Genomic DNA, 14,264 nt, shown 5'->3' with positions numbered 1-14,264 from the left:
AGGTGAAATTTCTTAAGAAGATCTTTAACATACTCATGCTGACACAAAAATAAACCTTGAGAAGACCGTACAGCTTGGACCCCTAGGAAATAATGAAGATCACCCAAATCTTTCATAGCAAACTCAGAGGCTAAGAGAGTGATAAGTTTTGTGATCAACGAAGGAGAGCTTCCTGTGAGAATAATGTCGTCAACATATAGAAGAAGATAAACAGTATATTTATCACGACGAAAAATAAAAAAAGAGTTATCTGACTGAGAACAAAAGAAGCCCTGCTGAAGTAAGAAACTACTGAAATGATGATACCAAGCTCGTGGAGCTTATTTTAAACCGTAGATAGACTTCCTGAGATGACAAACATGATTAGGAAAATCAGGATGAACAAAACCCGCAGGTTGTCCCATATACACTTCCTCAATTAAATCCCCATGTAAGAAAGCATTCTTAACATCTAACTGACACATAACCCAACCATAGGAAATAGCAATAGATAAAACTAATAGAACTGTGGTTGGTTTTACAACAGGACTAAAGGTTTCAGTGTAATTAATGCCGGCTTGTTGATTAAATCCTCGGGCAACCAGACGAGCCTTAGGCCTTACCACATTTCCATGTTCATCGTATTTCGTCGTATAAACCCATTTTGTGGTAACCAAGTTCTTTGAGGCATCATATGGTACCAAGTCCCAAGTATTATTAGCAATCATTGCATTAAACTCCTTTGCCATGGCTTTTCGCCATTTTGGATCTTTATTAGCTTTGGAAAAACAAGTTAGATTAGGTTCAGATTCTACTATACTGAGATTCAAAATTGTTTTTGGTTTAAAAATACCTTCTTTAGCACGAGTTTTCATATTATGAACATTAGTAGAAGAAGGAGCAATAAAGATACCATTCAAGGGAGGAGCTTGGACTTGGGACTAGGAGTGAACAATAGCCTCTTGTGGGCTGACTTGAGATGTGCAGGGACTGACCTGGGATGTGCAAGGAGTGTCTAAGGTTTGGGTAAGACCTGCTATTGGATCAGAGGACTAGTGGTATGTAGGGGCAGGGAGGACCGCAGGCTGGATGTGGTTGTATGCTGTGTGCCACGGTCCTCCTGGGGAGCAGACTGTACTAGCGTAGCTACTGGTGTATGACCTTGGGGTTGACTCGTGGTTGAGGTAAGATGATCGTGCATCGTGTGTGCGTCATTTGTTGGAGCCCAAGGAAGAAGTAAAGAAGGATCAGTGTCATGAGTGCCATGAGACATGGATGGACGATTCGAAACTAATGACCGAAATGGATAAATTGACTCATGAAAAATCACATCACGACTAACATAGACACGACCGGTAATCAGATCCCAACAACGATAACCTTTATAACCCGAGGCATAACCAAGAAAAACACACCTTACCGACCTAGGAGAAAGTTTATTTGCTGGTTTTGCTGGAAAGTTTGGAAAGCACTCACAACCAAATACCTTTAAAAAATTATAGTCAGGTGGTTTGGAAAACAGCTTGTAATATGGTGTATCCCCATGCAAAATAGGAGTTGGCAATCTATTTATTATGTAGGTAGCCGTATAAGCAGCGTCAACCCATAATTGTGCAGGAAGCATAGCTTCAATTGACATTGTACGTGCTAATTCAATTACATGACGATGCTTTCTTTCGGCAACACCATTTTGTTGTTGAGTATCGGGACAAGATTTTCGAAAAGAAATACCACAATTTGTAAAATAAGCAAGTAAAGGTTTGTTATCAAATTCCCGACCTCCATCACTTTGATAATATTTAATTTTTGTATCAAACAAATTCTCTACCAATTTTTGAAAATTAATAAAGTGGTCATAAACTTCTGATTTTCTTTTTAGAGGATAAATCCATGTGTAGCGAGAAAAATCATCAACAAAGCACACATAATATTTATAACCAAGATTAGATAAAGTAGTAGATTGCCATAAATATGAATGAATAAGTTGCAAAGGTTTATCACAAGAGTGAATTACATCTTTAAAAGGTAATCTATGTGACTTTCCCAAACGACAAGAGACACAATCATGAACGAAGCTAGAGGCACACATAATTGCTTTATTTTTCCTAAGAGAGTTTAGAACTCTGTCTCCACAATGACCAAGACGACGATGTCAAATCGGACCCGAATTTGAGGTAGAAAGAAGTGCGACTGGTGATTAGGAGTATTGGTGATGGTGATAGGATAGACACTTCCTGTACTAGACGCTTTGAGAAGCACCGCCCCTAGATGGTTATCCTTAACAAAAACATGTGACTTATCAAAACTCACAGTACAATTATTATCCTTGCATAATTTTTGAACCGACATTAAATTAAACTTAAGTTGTGGAACGTGATAAACTGAGTTTAATTTTAAAGAATGTTTGTTAGAGTTTAAGGACACAGTGCCAATATTTTTAATGGGGACTGTAGTACCATTTGCTACCTCAACAAGAATTGGGCCAGAGTAAACAGATTTAGAGTTCAAGATACCTTGATCATTAGTCATGTGGGTAGATGCTCCGGAATCAGGAAGCCAAAAAGTTTTGTTTTCGCCCGTAGGAAGTGCAGCTAAAGCTGGAGTAGAGGTTGATTGTGAATAACGAGAAGGACAAGAAACGGCATAATGACCTGGATGAAAACATATTTGACACACTATAGAAGGAGTATTAGACCCAAACACCCCCTCAACACTTGAATTTCCTGCAAAAGAACTATTAGTACCGCAAGATGAAAGGGCCAAAATACTTTTAGATGACAGGACTGAATTACACAAGACTGTACCTCTTGTTTGGGATTTTGTTTGGTTGTTGGTTTAGGTCTGGTTGGCACCCCCTTGCTGATCACCCTGAGTTCGACCTCGTCCACGACCTCCTCTGCGGCCTCCACGGCCTCGCCAATTCCTTTTTCCACCTCTCTTGTTATTCGTGGTGGTACGGGAATCAGTTTGGCGAGATTGCTGTGTAGTTGAATCACTATTACTTGAACCGCCAAATGAAGTAGTGGTAGTAGAAAATGCTTGATGAGTAGTGTGGCCTTTAGAAATTTCACCCGTTGTTCTTGAATTAGCAACATTGCACGTAACTCATCAAAGGTTGTATTGCCAGGGAAGTGTGTGACATTTGTAACAAGAAACTCATAGTCACCATCAAGACCCATCACCGTGTGTAATACCAAATCTCTACTTGAAACTGGGGAATTAATAGCAGCAAGGGAATCAATGATCATCTTAATATCACGAAGATAAGCGTCCATAGACTGTGTTTCTGTCTTCTCAACATTATTCAATAAACGTTTCAATTCCACAGACCGTGCAAGACTAGCATTCATGAATCGATTTTGAAGGCGATCCCAAATTAAAGACGAGAACTTAACATCATGCACATCAACTAACGTATCTTTAAATAACGTAGCAAACAACCAAGATCGCACAGTTTGATCAATACGTAACCAGTGATAATAATCAGGATTAACGGTTTCTCTTTCATTATTATCAACCATATAAATAGTAGGCATAGCAATGGAACCATCTATCATACCTAGTAAACCATGTGAAACTAAAAAAGATTCAAATTGTGTACGCCAAGGTAAGTAATCTTCTGCAATATTAAGCACAGTTGTGACTATATTTTTAACATTAGAAGTAGAAGTTACCAAATTGGAGGACAATGTAGCAAGAGATGAAGAGATGGACCATATCGATAGAAACTTGGTGGGCCACTAAGTCCAGAAGGTGTATTGGTATGTGGCAGCAAACCAACAGAGCCCGCAAGGGTGGAGCCACCAAAAGTTGAAGAACTAGATTCCTGGATGTGTGCGGAAAAAGATTCCTGGATATCGAACATGATGGAGTCCAAGAAAAATTTGTCGAGTATTGTTCCTCACTCTCACGAGGATGATGAAGCCCATGGGAGAGGTTGCTGACCATTGCGGGTCGAGTTCCAGCCATGGCGCCAATAGAAGGCTGCGGCATGCTGAGGTTTCCAAAAATAGGCGGAACTCCAACCGAGGGCTGCAATGGAGTAGAGACTTGCGCCACAGAGACTATGGAGTCGCTGGTGGTGATCGGTGCGGATGTAGTGTTTGACAATGCCATTATCAACAACAAGATCACACTTGGAAACGCAGGAAAAAGGTAACAAAGGAATTGAATAGGGTGGAGCAGAAGCGGATAAAAAAAAAACCTAAGCTCTTGATACCATGTGTGAATAATGATATGGCTTACCCCTCTAGGGTGCCGGGACTGTCATATATATAATAAATATTGTAACATTACATATTACTAGAATACCCTTAGGTATTCTCTATTAAAATCTTTAATTAATAAAAATTATAGTTAAAATCAATCAATTACTTAATACTAAAACAGACACTGGGAGTGACACATGTCACATCCTGGTGCTATTTTTCCCTCCAAAACTCCCCTTCCCTTTTTAACTTTTTTTTTTTTTTTTTTTTTTTTTTTTTTTTTTGCCAATATTTGATTCTGTAATAATATCTTTCCATATCTTTTTTATTTTTATGACAAATATATATTCTTTTTACTTTTTTTAAGGGGTATATTCTTTTTACTTGGTGTTCATTATTTTTCATACACATTTACCTAAATAATTATTCCAACTACTTTTTAAATATTTTTTAAATGGAGTATTACTAAATTTTGCCAAAAACATAATAATACATTGATTCGATCATATTATAAATGTTAAAGAAGTTACTTCAGACATCACTTAATTTATTTTTTTAAAATACCTCTAGCTAATATTTTATTTCAATTTCAATATAACTATATATTCAAATTAATTACAATTTTGTTTCTGAAATTTTACTACTACGTATATATTATCACAAATTAAGGATTTATAGAGTATGGTATAATTATAAAATAAATGTTGTGTTTGACAATTATATCATATGTCTAAATCTAGGGAAATATAAACTATCAATCAATTTTTTTTTTAAATTAAGTAATTATTAAAAAATCAATATCTTAGTAAAAGCAAAAAAATATTATCTTTTGCCGAGACACTTAATTGAGATGATAAAATTATTACATTCAACATTCATAAATGATCTGCATACTGAAACACACACCGTACCAGACGTAGTGACAATTGACATTTCCTTTTTGTGTGTGTGTGTGTGTGTGTGTGTGTGTGTGTGTGTGTGTGTGTTGTGCACTTTTGCTAATAGTTTTAGTGGAGATTTTAGTCTATTGTTTGATTAATTTTTGATGTTTATCAAAGCAAACCCTGCCTCAAATAAATCTTGGGTATGGGTAGCCAAAAAAATCCATTTTCGTTTAATTTTTGGCTTTGCCAATTAATATAGATTATGACATTATAATTTCTATATATTTGTAATCCCCCGTATTTTTAAATATATTAGTAATGAAATTATATTTTATTCATAATATTTATTTGTATTTTTTTCGGATTTAATTTCAAAAGTTTCAAATTATTTTTGGGTTTGATGAACGATTTTATTACAAAGAACTTTTTATGAACCTTTCTTCACTAATTTATATCCAGCAAACAAACCAAACCCACTTTCTTTTCTTAATTGGCCCATTAATTTTATGAGGCCCAATCTTAAAACTAACCCTACACCACTCTCTCTCCTATAAATACCCCATACATCCCCAAAATTTCCCACACAAAAAGGTTAGTCTTATTTTCATCCTCCTTTGTTTCATTATTTTGCTTAATGTTATTTTAATTGTTTTGGGTTTTGATTTTAGTATAAAGATTATATTTTTAGTATTAAATTATATTTTAATGGTATAAAGATTATAAATTTCAGATTATATTTATGTTATAAATTTCATATTTTATGAATTATAAACCTAGGGTTTCAATTTATTGAAAATCATGATTTTAGGGTTTTTATGAACAATTGATTTAGGGCTTTTATAGTAATGATGTTTTGAAATTTTGGTGATTATATTACTAATTAGTTTCCAGATTATTTTGAACACGTAAATTCGTGTTTTAATGTTTAGATTTCGGTTCGTTAATATTAATCCCGTTTTAATCCCGGTTAGGTTCTGAACTCATCCGATTTTGACAAAAAAAGTAGTGTTTTCCATGTAGAAATGATGTTTTAAGAAAGAATCACTACCTATGGTAGTGAGCACCACCCTATCGTGGCCAAATTCTGCCTCTAAATATGATTTTCGGGCAGTTTTTCATTTTTAACGAAGTTTTTTATGCTTAAAATTTTATCCTTGATTTTGATTAATAAAATTAATTATGTTTAAAGTTAATTAAGCATATAAATATGTTTTATTTATTTTAATAAGTTTTTCATCATATTATATTGTTGGAAATTACTTGGGATAGTAATATTAATTGTTGGTTGTTTTCTAGGAAGTGATTATTCCCTAGGAGAATTTTAAGTGATTAAAAGTGGCTCAAAAGGATTGTTTGTATGAGGTACGTACATGTCTACTTCGTTGTAAGTAGTATCATGTTTGGGTACCAAAGAAAAGAACTTAGTTTCATGATTAGAGAACACTTGGATGAAAATTGTTTGGTTATACATTTAATTAATTCATGTGCTTATGTTTATGAGACATGTTTTGGTGAATTGATTATGTTTGTATGGAATTATGGATGCAAACATGTTGAATTATATTGGATTAATTATTTGTATGGAATGTTGATAGAAACATATTTTATTGGATTGGTTTGTTAACCACATTTGGATTATTAAAGGATTGGAATTTAATGGTTTAAATGGAATGAATTTATTAATTATTACCTTATATTATTATTGTATAATTGGATATTCATATGCTTGAGTGTATGTATATATGATTGACGTATATAATTTTATGATATGATCTGATTTAATTGTCTTGCTACTATTGTTATATTGAATGATTGTGTTATATTTCTGGGTTTTTTTTTAATGTTATTGCTATAGGGAGTATTGTTCTTGAGGTTTTAGGATTATTAATGCAGAGTATTATTTTTGGGTTGAGATATGATTATATTTGGGTTATTAGTATGTGTTTTAAGAGTTGAGACATTATGAATCGAATTGTTATGTTATTTGGGAACATGTGCCAATATTGAGATATTATAAATTAATTTGTGAATGGTTATTTGATCAATGTGTGAGATCAAAAGGTTGAGAATTATTTATTTTGTTATGGGTTTGAGGCTCGGCGTTATAGACCTTAGTCCTTGGCATGTTGGTAATGAGATAATGATCATGAGTTAAGAATGAGGTACAATCTTTATTATTTATTTTTCTATGGTCCCCTACAGTGGGAATTGACCCGTATGTGGTCTGGTTCAAGGTGTTTTCTAGTTATTGGGAGTATTCAAGTTTTTATACTTGTTGGTTTTATTCGAATTACCCATGTCCAAGGCTAGGTATAGAACAATGAGCATGGCACACTTACGGGATAGAGAGTTGAGTAAAGGTTTGTATTATTATTCGAGGTTGAGTTGATAAAGGTTATTTTCAGAGTACAATGTGTTATGTAGTTTTGAACTACATTATTTAATTGAGCTAGTAATGTTGATTATCCTAGACTAACTTTGTGAGAATGGAGTCGCGCCCATTCTTGCATCGCGCTAAACTTTTATTTCAAATGGTCATTTGGGACCTGGATTGGACAACCTGGTCTATTGCTTACTCCAAACTAAATTAAATTAATTAAATTGAATATGATGAGTCAAGTGTTTGGAATTTAGTAAGTATGTTGAGTCAATTAAATTGTCTAAGTGTGGAGTCTTGATTAATGAATTCGTGTTGTATGTTTATTTACTTTAATTAATTGAGCATGCTAGGTTTGGTATGTTGTAGCTTGTATGTACTCAGCTTTGCTGATTGCGTGCTTTTGTGTGTGTTTTCTTTTGGTCATGGCCTTCGCCTTTCAATGACCCTGTGATGATCCAATTATTACACTTGTATTATTGGGGAGCAGTATGCACAGGTTAGCTTGATGATGTGAAGTTAAGGGATTTGACAAACGCATTGTCAAGGGATTGGTGTGATTGAGAGTATTCGATTCTTGTGTTGAACTTATTTATGCTTTGCTATTTCGTTTATGTTTTGGATTTTTAATATTGGTTTGGTTTTAAATAAGGGCCTTATATGGTTCCAATTTGTAAGCTTTGACTTATTCGTTTTCTAAATTGTGTTATTTTAAATACTTAAGTTTGATTTTTCCGCTGCGATACTTTGATAAAGCCTTAACGTTTTAACACGTGGCGGTAACATGTCAATGGTTCTCCACTATTTTATTTAAAGTAAGTGGTTTGAAAAAGGGAGAATTATTGGGGTGTTACAATATTTGATGTGTATTTATGTTTAATCAAATTTTATTTGTTGGATATACTTAATTTTCTTAAAAAATATTAGACTTACCGTGCATGGCACGGGCCTTAAGCTAGTTATATATGAAAAGTTCACTCATTTTCCAGCCTATAAAAAACTTATTTGGAAATACCCTAGAGAAAAAAAATAGAAAGATCGAAAAAAAGATGGCTAGGTTTTTCAAATAGTTATGGTTTTTGTGTTTAACTAATATTATATGAGTATTTGATTTAAACATAAGCTAAATATGAAGTAGTTTTTATCTTTCTTGATGTTTTCGATGTAAAATTTTGAGTAAGGCCCTGTTCATTTCACCTTAAAAAATAATATTTAGTAAAATTAATTTCATTTCAGTAAAATTAATTTTAATTCAGTAAAAATAAGTTCAGTTCAGCAAATATAATTTCAGTTCAGTAAAAATAATTTCAGTTCAGTAAAAAATTAAAAATAACTAAACTTAAAGAAGAAATAGTAATATACAATAGAAAATCAGTAAAAATAATTTTAGTTCAGCAAAAATAATTTCATTTCAGTAAAATTAATTTCAGTTCAGCAAAAATAAGGTGAAGTGAGGGGCCTATCACCGTCTTTAATTACATAAAATTAATAATGGTTTATGGAGTAATATTTTAAAACTACATATCAAAATTTTTGCAACAAGAGTAAGGCATATTATTTATTCTATATCCATTTATGAATGTTCGTGAACAAACTTTAATTTCTTTTTAAATGTAATATTTCAAGCCAGACATATAGAGGAACGGATAGGTGACAATTTTTTATGTCGTACCACCAAAATATTAAGGAATAACTTCAGTAATTTGGAGGATATATTATCCCATTGATTATGCCTTTGATCATGCCACTGATCATGGGATTACAATCAATCTTTTATTCTGTAAATATCTTTGATAGAATTTTCTCCTACTTTCTTGTAATTGATTTATTGCTCTTCCATATTTAGTTTTAGGCATAGACTACTTTGTATATTATAAATAGGTGTGAATATTGAATAGAAAAAGTATCTCTTCTCTCATACTCTTATATGATATCAGACTAACGATCCACCACCGTCTTCCCATCTCCAACTCTTCCTACCAAATTCCCAATGCAAGTGATCCTACCAAACCTTTTCTCTTTCTCAACATCCCTAATGCTATCAAACTCACTGCCAGCAACTACCTATCATGGAAAATGTAAATTGAGGCCATCCTTGTGGGCCATGATCAATTTCTATATATTGATGGTACACTTCCTTGCCCTTCTCCAACTGTCACTTCCAATGAAGAAGAAATCATAAATCCTAACTTCTCCTTCTGGACTCGTCAGGACAAACTCATATGTGGTGCTCTCATTGGCACCCTCTCCACCAATCTAATGCCTCTTGTCTCTCAAGCTCGTAGCTCAAAGCAACTATGGGATATTCTGCACAAAACCTATGCTACTCCTAGTCATGGTCATATTAAGCAACTTAAAGATCAACTACATCGTATCACCAAGGGCAACCGTACCATCACTAAATTTATGCTAGCCGTTAAGGCTTATGCCGATCAACTTGCGGCCTTAGGAAAAAGGGTGGAGCATGAGGACCTGATTGATCGTGTTCTCGCTGGCCTAGATGACTCATACACCTCTGTGATCGTCTGTTAATGCTAGGGACACCCCTATATCCTTTGAAGAATTGCATGAGAATCTCATCAACAAGGAGTTATCCTTGTAACAAAGTTGAGCTGATCCGTCTCTCCCTGCCATTGCATTTGCTGCATCAACAAGGCCACAAAACCGCAACTACAGTAACACTACTCGCACCCCTGCATCAGGTATCCTCCCTACTCCCAACAACTATAATAAGCAGCCACGACCTTTTCTCGGCAAATGTCAATGGTGCCGCGAACAAGGCCATGTTGTTACCCAATGTTCATTGTTTAATCGCCAATTTCCTAATGCTACTCCCCCTACCCTACCACCTATGCTCAACAACCATCCTAACCCTAAACCACAAGCTCACACCGCAAATCTCACTGCCTCCTCCTCCAACTCCAACTCATCATGGTTACTTGATAGTGGCGCCTCACATCATGTCACGACAGATCTCAACAATCTCTCTTTCCATGCTCCTTATGATGGCACTAAGGAGTGATAAGTGGTTTATTTGACCACTTATTGTGTTGATTTAAACCCGGTTTTGCAATCTTTCCCCTCTTTCTAACTCGTTTTTGAATGAAAATGTTGTATCTCGGCTTCACCCCCTCTTTGCTTGTGTTTGTCCATGAATTGCAGGTATTATGACTTCCTTCGACAAACAATCAAAGCTTGTGGGTGAGTTAAGGCATGAATTCATAGAAAGGAGAGCCCGCTCCTGGAGGAGCGGGCGCTCCTACCATTGTCACAACATTCTGCCCTAGTCCAATCTTGTGAGGAGCGGGCGTGCTCCCTAGCTGGAGCAGGCGCTCCTAGTAGCTCCAACACTTTCTACCTCAAGCTGAAGCAGGGAGGAGCGGGCGTGCACCCTCCTTGGAGCGGGCGCTCCTCTCCTTGAAGGTTGAATCTGCCACATACAGAAGAACATGGGAGCGGGCGTGCAAAGCCTTTGGAGCAGGCGCTCCTCCCCGATGTTTTGAGTTCTGACTTTCTCTGAAGCAGGCTGTAACACCCTAGAAATTCCTTTCCTTTAAAATACCTATTTTGTCCTATTTAAAACTTTAATAGGAATATCTAAGACATTACCGCCACCGTGATAACGGCTAAGGCAACTATCAAAGACACACAGCGGAAGACTAATTTCAAAACCTTTCAAAACAAGTCAACTTGAAAAAGTCAAGCAACGAAAGTAAAGTCAAACCAAAGTCAAACGAAGTAAAATAAAATCAACCTACAACTTGGAACCATTATAGGCCCTTATTAAAACCAAATCAAATTCAAAACCTTTTTGTTAGTCACGCATAACAATATTATCATAAATAACTAAAGCAATAAACACATCATATACTTATAGAAACTAGCATGATTCGCTCTTCGCTCATGCCCATTCATGAAAATGCTTCATCACCTGAAAAGCTTATCTCTACCTATTTCCACTACTCTCCATTAAAAATGGGTCATCATAGGGCTTTGATAAAGACAAGGCCAATAACACACAAAACACACAATCAGCAAAGTTGAGTACATAAGCGTAATTAACACACTAGCATACAATTCCCTATCAACACACTACTTACTTTGTTGCACCTGTTTTTCAAGCATACAACATTCAATAAAAATTCTCACTAAACACTAAATAATTTATTTAGCGTTGATTACGCATCGAACGGGTTTCCCACTAACCTCCCCCAATAAATTGAGGTTACTGACACGGGAGCTAACCGTGCCAGCATCAAAAACCACTCGTAAGTGGCGGAATTCCTGCGCATAATAATAATAAAAGGAATGTATAGCGTCCTATACTCCAGTAGAAGTTATGGTTAAATATAAAACCCCATAACTCCCCCAATATTCATACTCAAGGTATATACGTTCCAAGAGTTTTGGTGCGTAATCTCTTTTACTTTACGTTATTTACAGATTATTAAACTCGGTGATGACCCTCAAACCATAATCATTCAATCAACAATAATTAATCAAACCATTCAATATACCAATTTAATTCTTGAATAATTAGTGATCATATAATATTTAATGTTGAACCCTTTTTAATTCTACCTCAGTGTCAAAGACACCTTAAACACATAAAGCGCCACAAATCCTATCCCTCGGTGTTAAAAACACCTTAAGTGCACTATGGCACTAACATACAATTTATCCCTCGTGTACATAGACACTTATATAGCTCATTTCTCATGCTTAAAGCATCAATAAAAATTATATGAACCATAATAAATTCCTTTTCAACATTCCAAGCCAAATTAAACATTCAGTTTAATTAAACATGCTCTCTAACATGCCATAAATAAATATGTGGTTCATAAATAATATTCCAAACTATTATTTTCCATCCAATAATCCATCACAAATAAATCATGCTTCATAATCCAATCACTAACAACTTCCAAACCATAATTTCCAATCCAAACCTAGCATGATACTACTTGAAATCAATTAAACACCTTTAGCATGCTACTACATCAATATAATTATGCTAAGTACGCGAACGTACCTTGTATACGATCTTAATACCGCCACAATTAATAAAAATCGCTCACTTCAAAGTCTCCTACAATTTAAAATTATAGAAGAGTATTAAAATCCACTCTACACAAATTTCCAGCAATATATACTACTATAAAACCCCTCATAATTTATTTAAAATAAGCTGAAATTATATTTAAAACATCATACTTTAATCCCAATTAATGGGTAATTAAAATTCCTTAAAGAAACTTGATTTCTAATGCTTTACCAAAAATTCCAGCACTATATTTTCATTAAAACTTGCTGTAATTTAGTCTTAAAACACTTTAATCAAGGGTTTACACCATTGTATATCATCATCCTTCAATAATTTATAAATCAAGAACCTAGGGTTCCAAAAATTGGGGCTTTTTAATTAAAAACATAATCTGAAAATTAATTAACATAATACTCATAATCAAACATCAAAAATCAAATCACAAAACCCATAATTAATATTTAGATCTAGGATTAAATAGGTTTTTTTTTTTTTTCGGGAAAAAGGTGGCTAGCCGGCCACCACTGCCGGCTGCTGCCAGCTGCCGGCTGCTGCTGGTGGTGGCTGGCGCCGGCGGCCCACCGGTGGTGGTGGTGGCCGGCGGTAAGGGGAGGCGACAAAGGGGAAGGGGAAAAAGAGAAAGAAAAAGAAAAGAAAAATAAAGAGAAAAGGGAGAGAAGTTTACCTTGGGTTTTCTCCACTCTGGGCAAAGTTGATTTGCCTCATATGTGGATATTTATACCCCTTCTCTAAGACCCTTCTCCCTAAACTTTCCTTATTAATTTTCCTAATCCCATCCCTAATAAAACTTTACTAAAATAAAACTTTTCTAAATTAAACCCCAACTTAATTAAAATAATTAATTAAATAAACTTTCCTTTTATAAAATATTTCCAAACTTATTAAAATAAATAACTAAAATACTTTAAATAAGACATTTCAATTCAATTAAATACTTCTCAAAATACTTATTTTAAATAAAATACGTATAAAAATACGAGGTATTACACAGGCGCTCCTCATTTAGGAGCGGGCGTTCCTCGCTGGAAATCCGTCTTATTTTGACGGATTAACCTATGTAAATCGGGGAGTATAAAAACTTCCCCTTTAGCTCATTTGAAAGGGAGACATCAGTAGCCTAGTTTTTAGTAGTTCCTCTTAGTTTGAAACATTCCTCTTTGATAATTTAGCTTAGTTTTCATCAAATTAATCATTGTAATGGTGAATTTCAAGAATCATTCTCAAGGTTTGGCACTTTGTAATCAACATTCGAAGCTTCAACTAGTAATTTCTTCCACCTTCATCTACTTAATTTCTGATTTTATTTGGTATTTGCATGTTACTTGAATCTCTTTAGTTCTTGATAATTTATTGTTGGATGATAGTTTATTCAATTGTTAACCACTTTTCCCCAATTATTGAAGTATTTAGTTACCTAATCCTTGTTTGCATGTTGATTAATATGAGTTGTGAGTAGTCTTCTTGCTAGGGGTTGGGTGAAGCTCAACCTTTTGGGTTAGTTATGTAAATGTGGGAGAAGCATTGATGTTTGTATTGCAATTAAATTGATTGTATGAGACTGCTTGTTAGTTTTTCATGATAGGATTAGCTACCCTTGACTTAGGAGCTTGATAGCATAGTATGCTTAGTTTGGCATGGAAATGTGAATTGAGTATGTCATTACTTATTGCAATTTGATTATGTATCTTCTATTGCTAAACTAATGAGGAATCTAAGTTTAGTAGTGTGAGTTGTTTCCTAATTGCATG

Source organism: Chenopodium album, chromosome 15 (genome assembly GCF_948465745.1).
Source record: "Chenopodium album chromosome 15, dcCheAlbu1.1, whole genome shotgun sequence".
In the NCBI taxonomy this organism is placed as follows: domain Eukaryota; kingdom Viridiplantae; phylum Streptophyta; class Magnoliopsida; order Caryophyllales; family Amaranthaceae; genus Chenopodium; species Chenopodium album.
Note: the sequence above shows the minus strand (reverse complement) of the source record.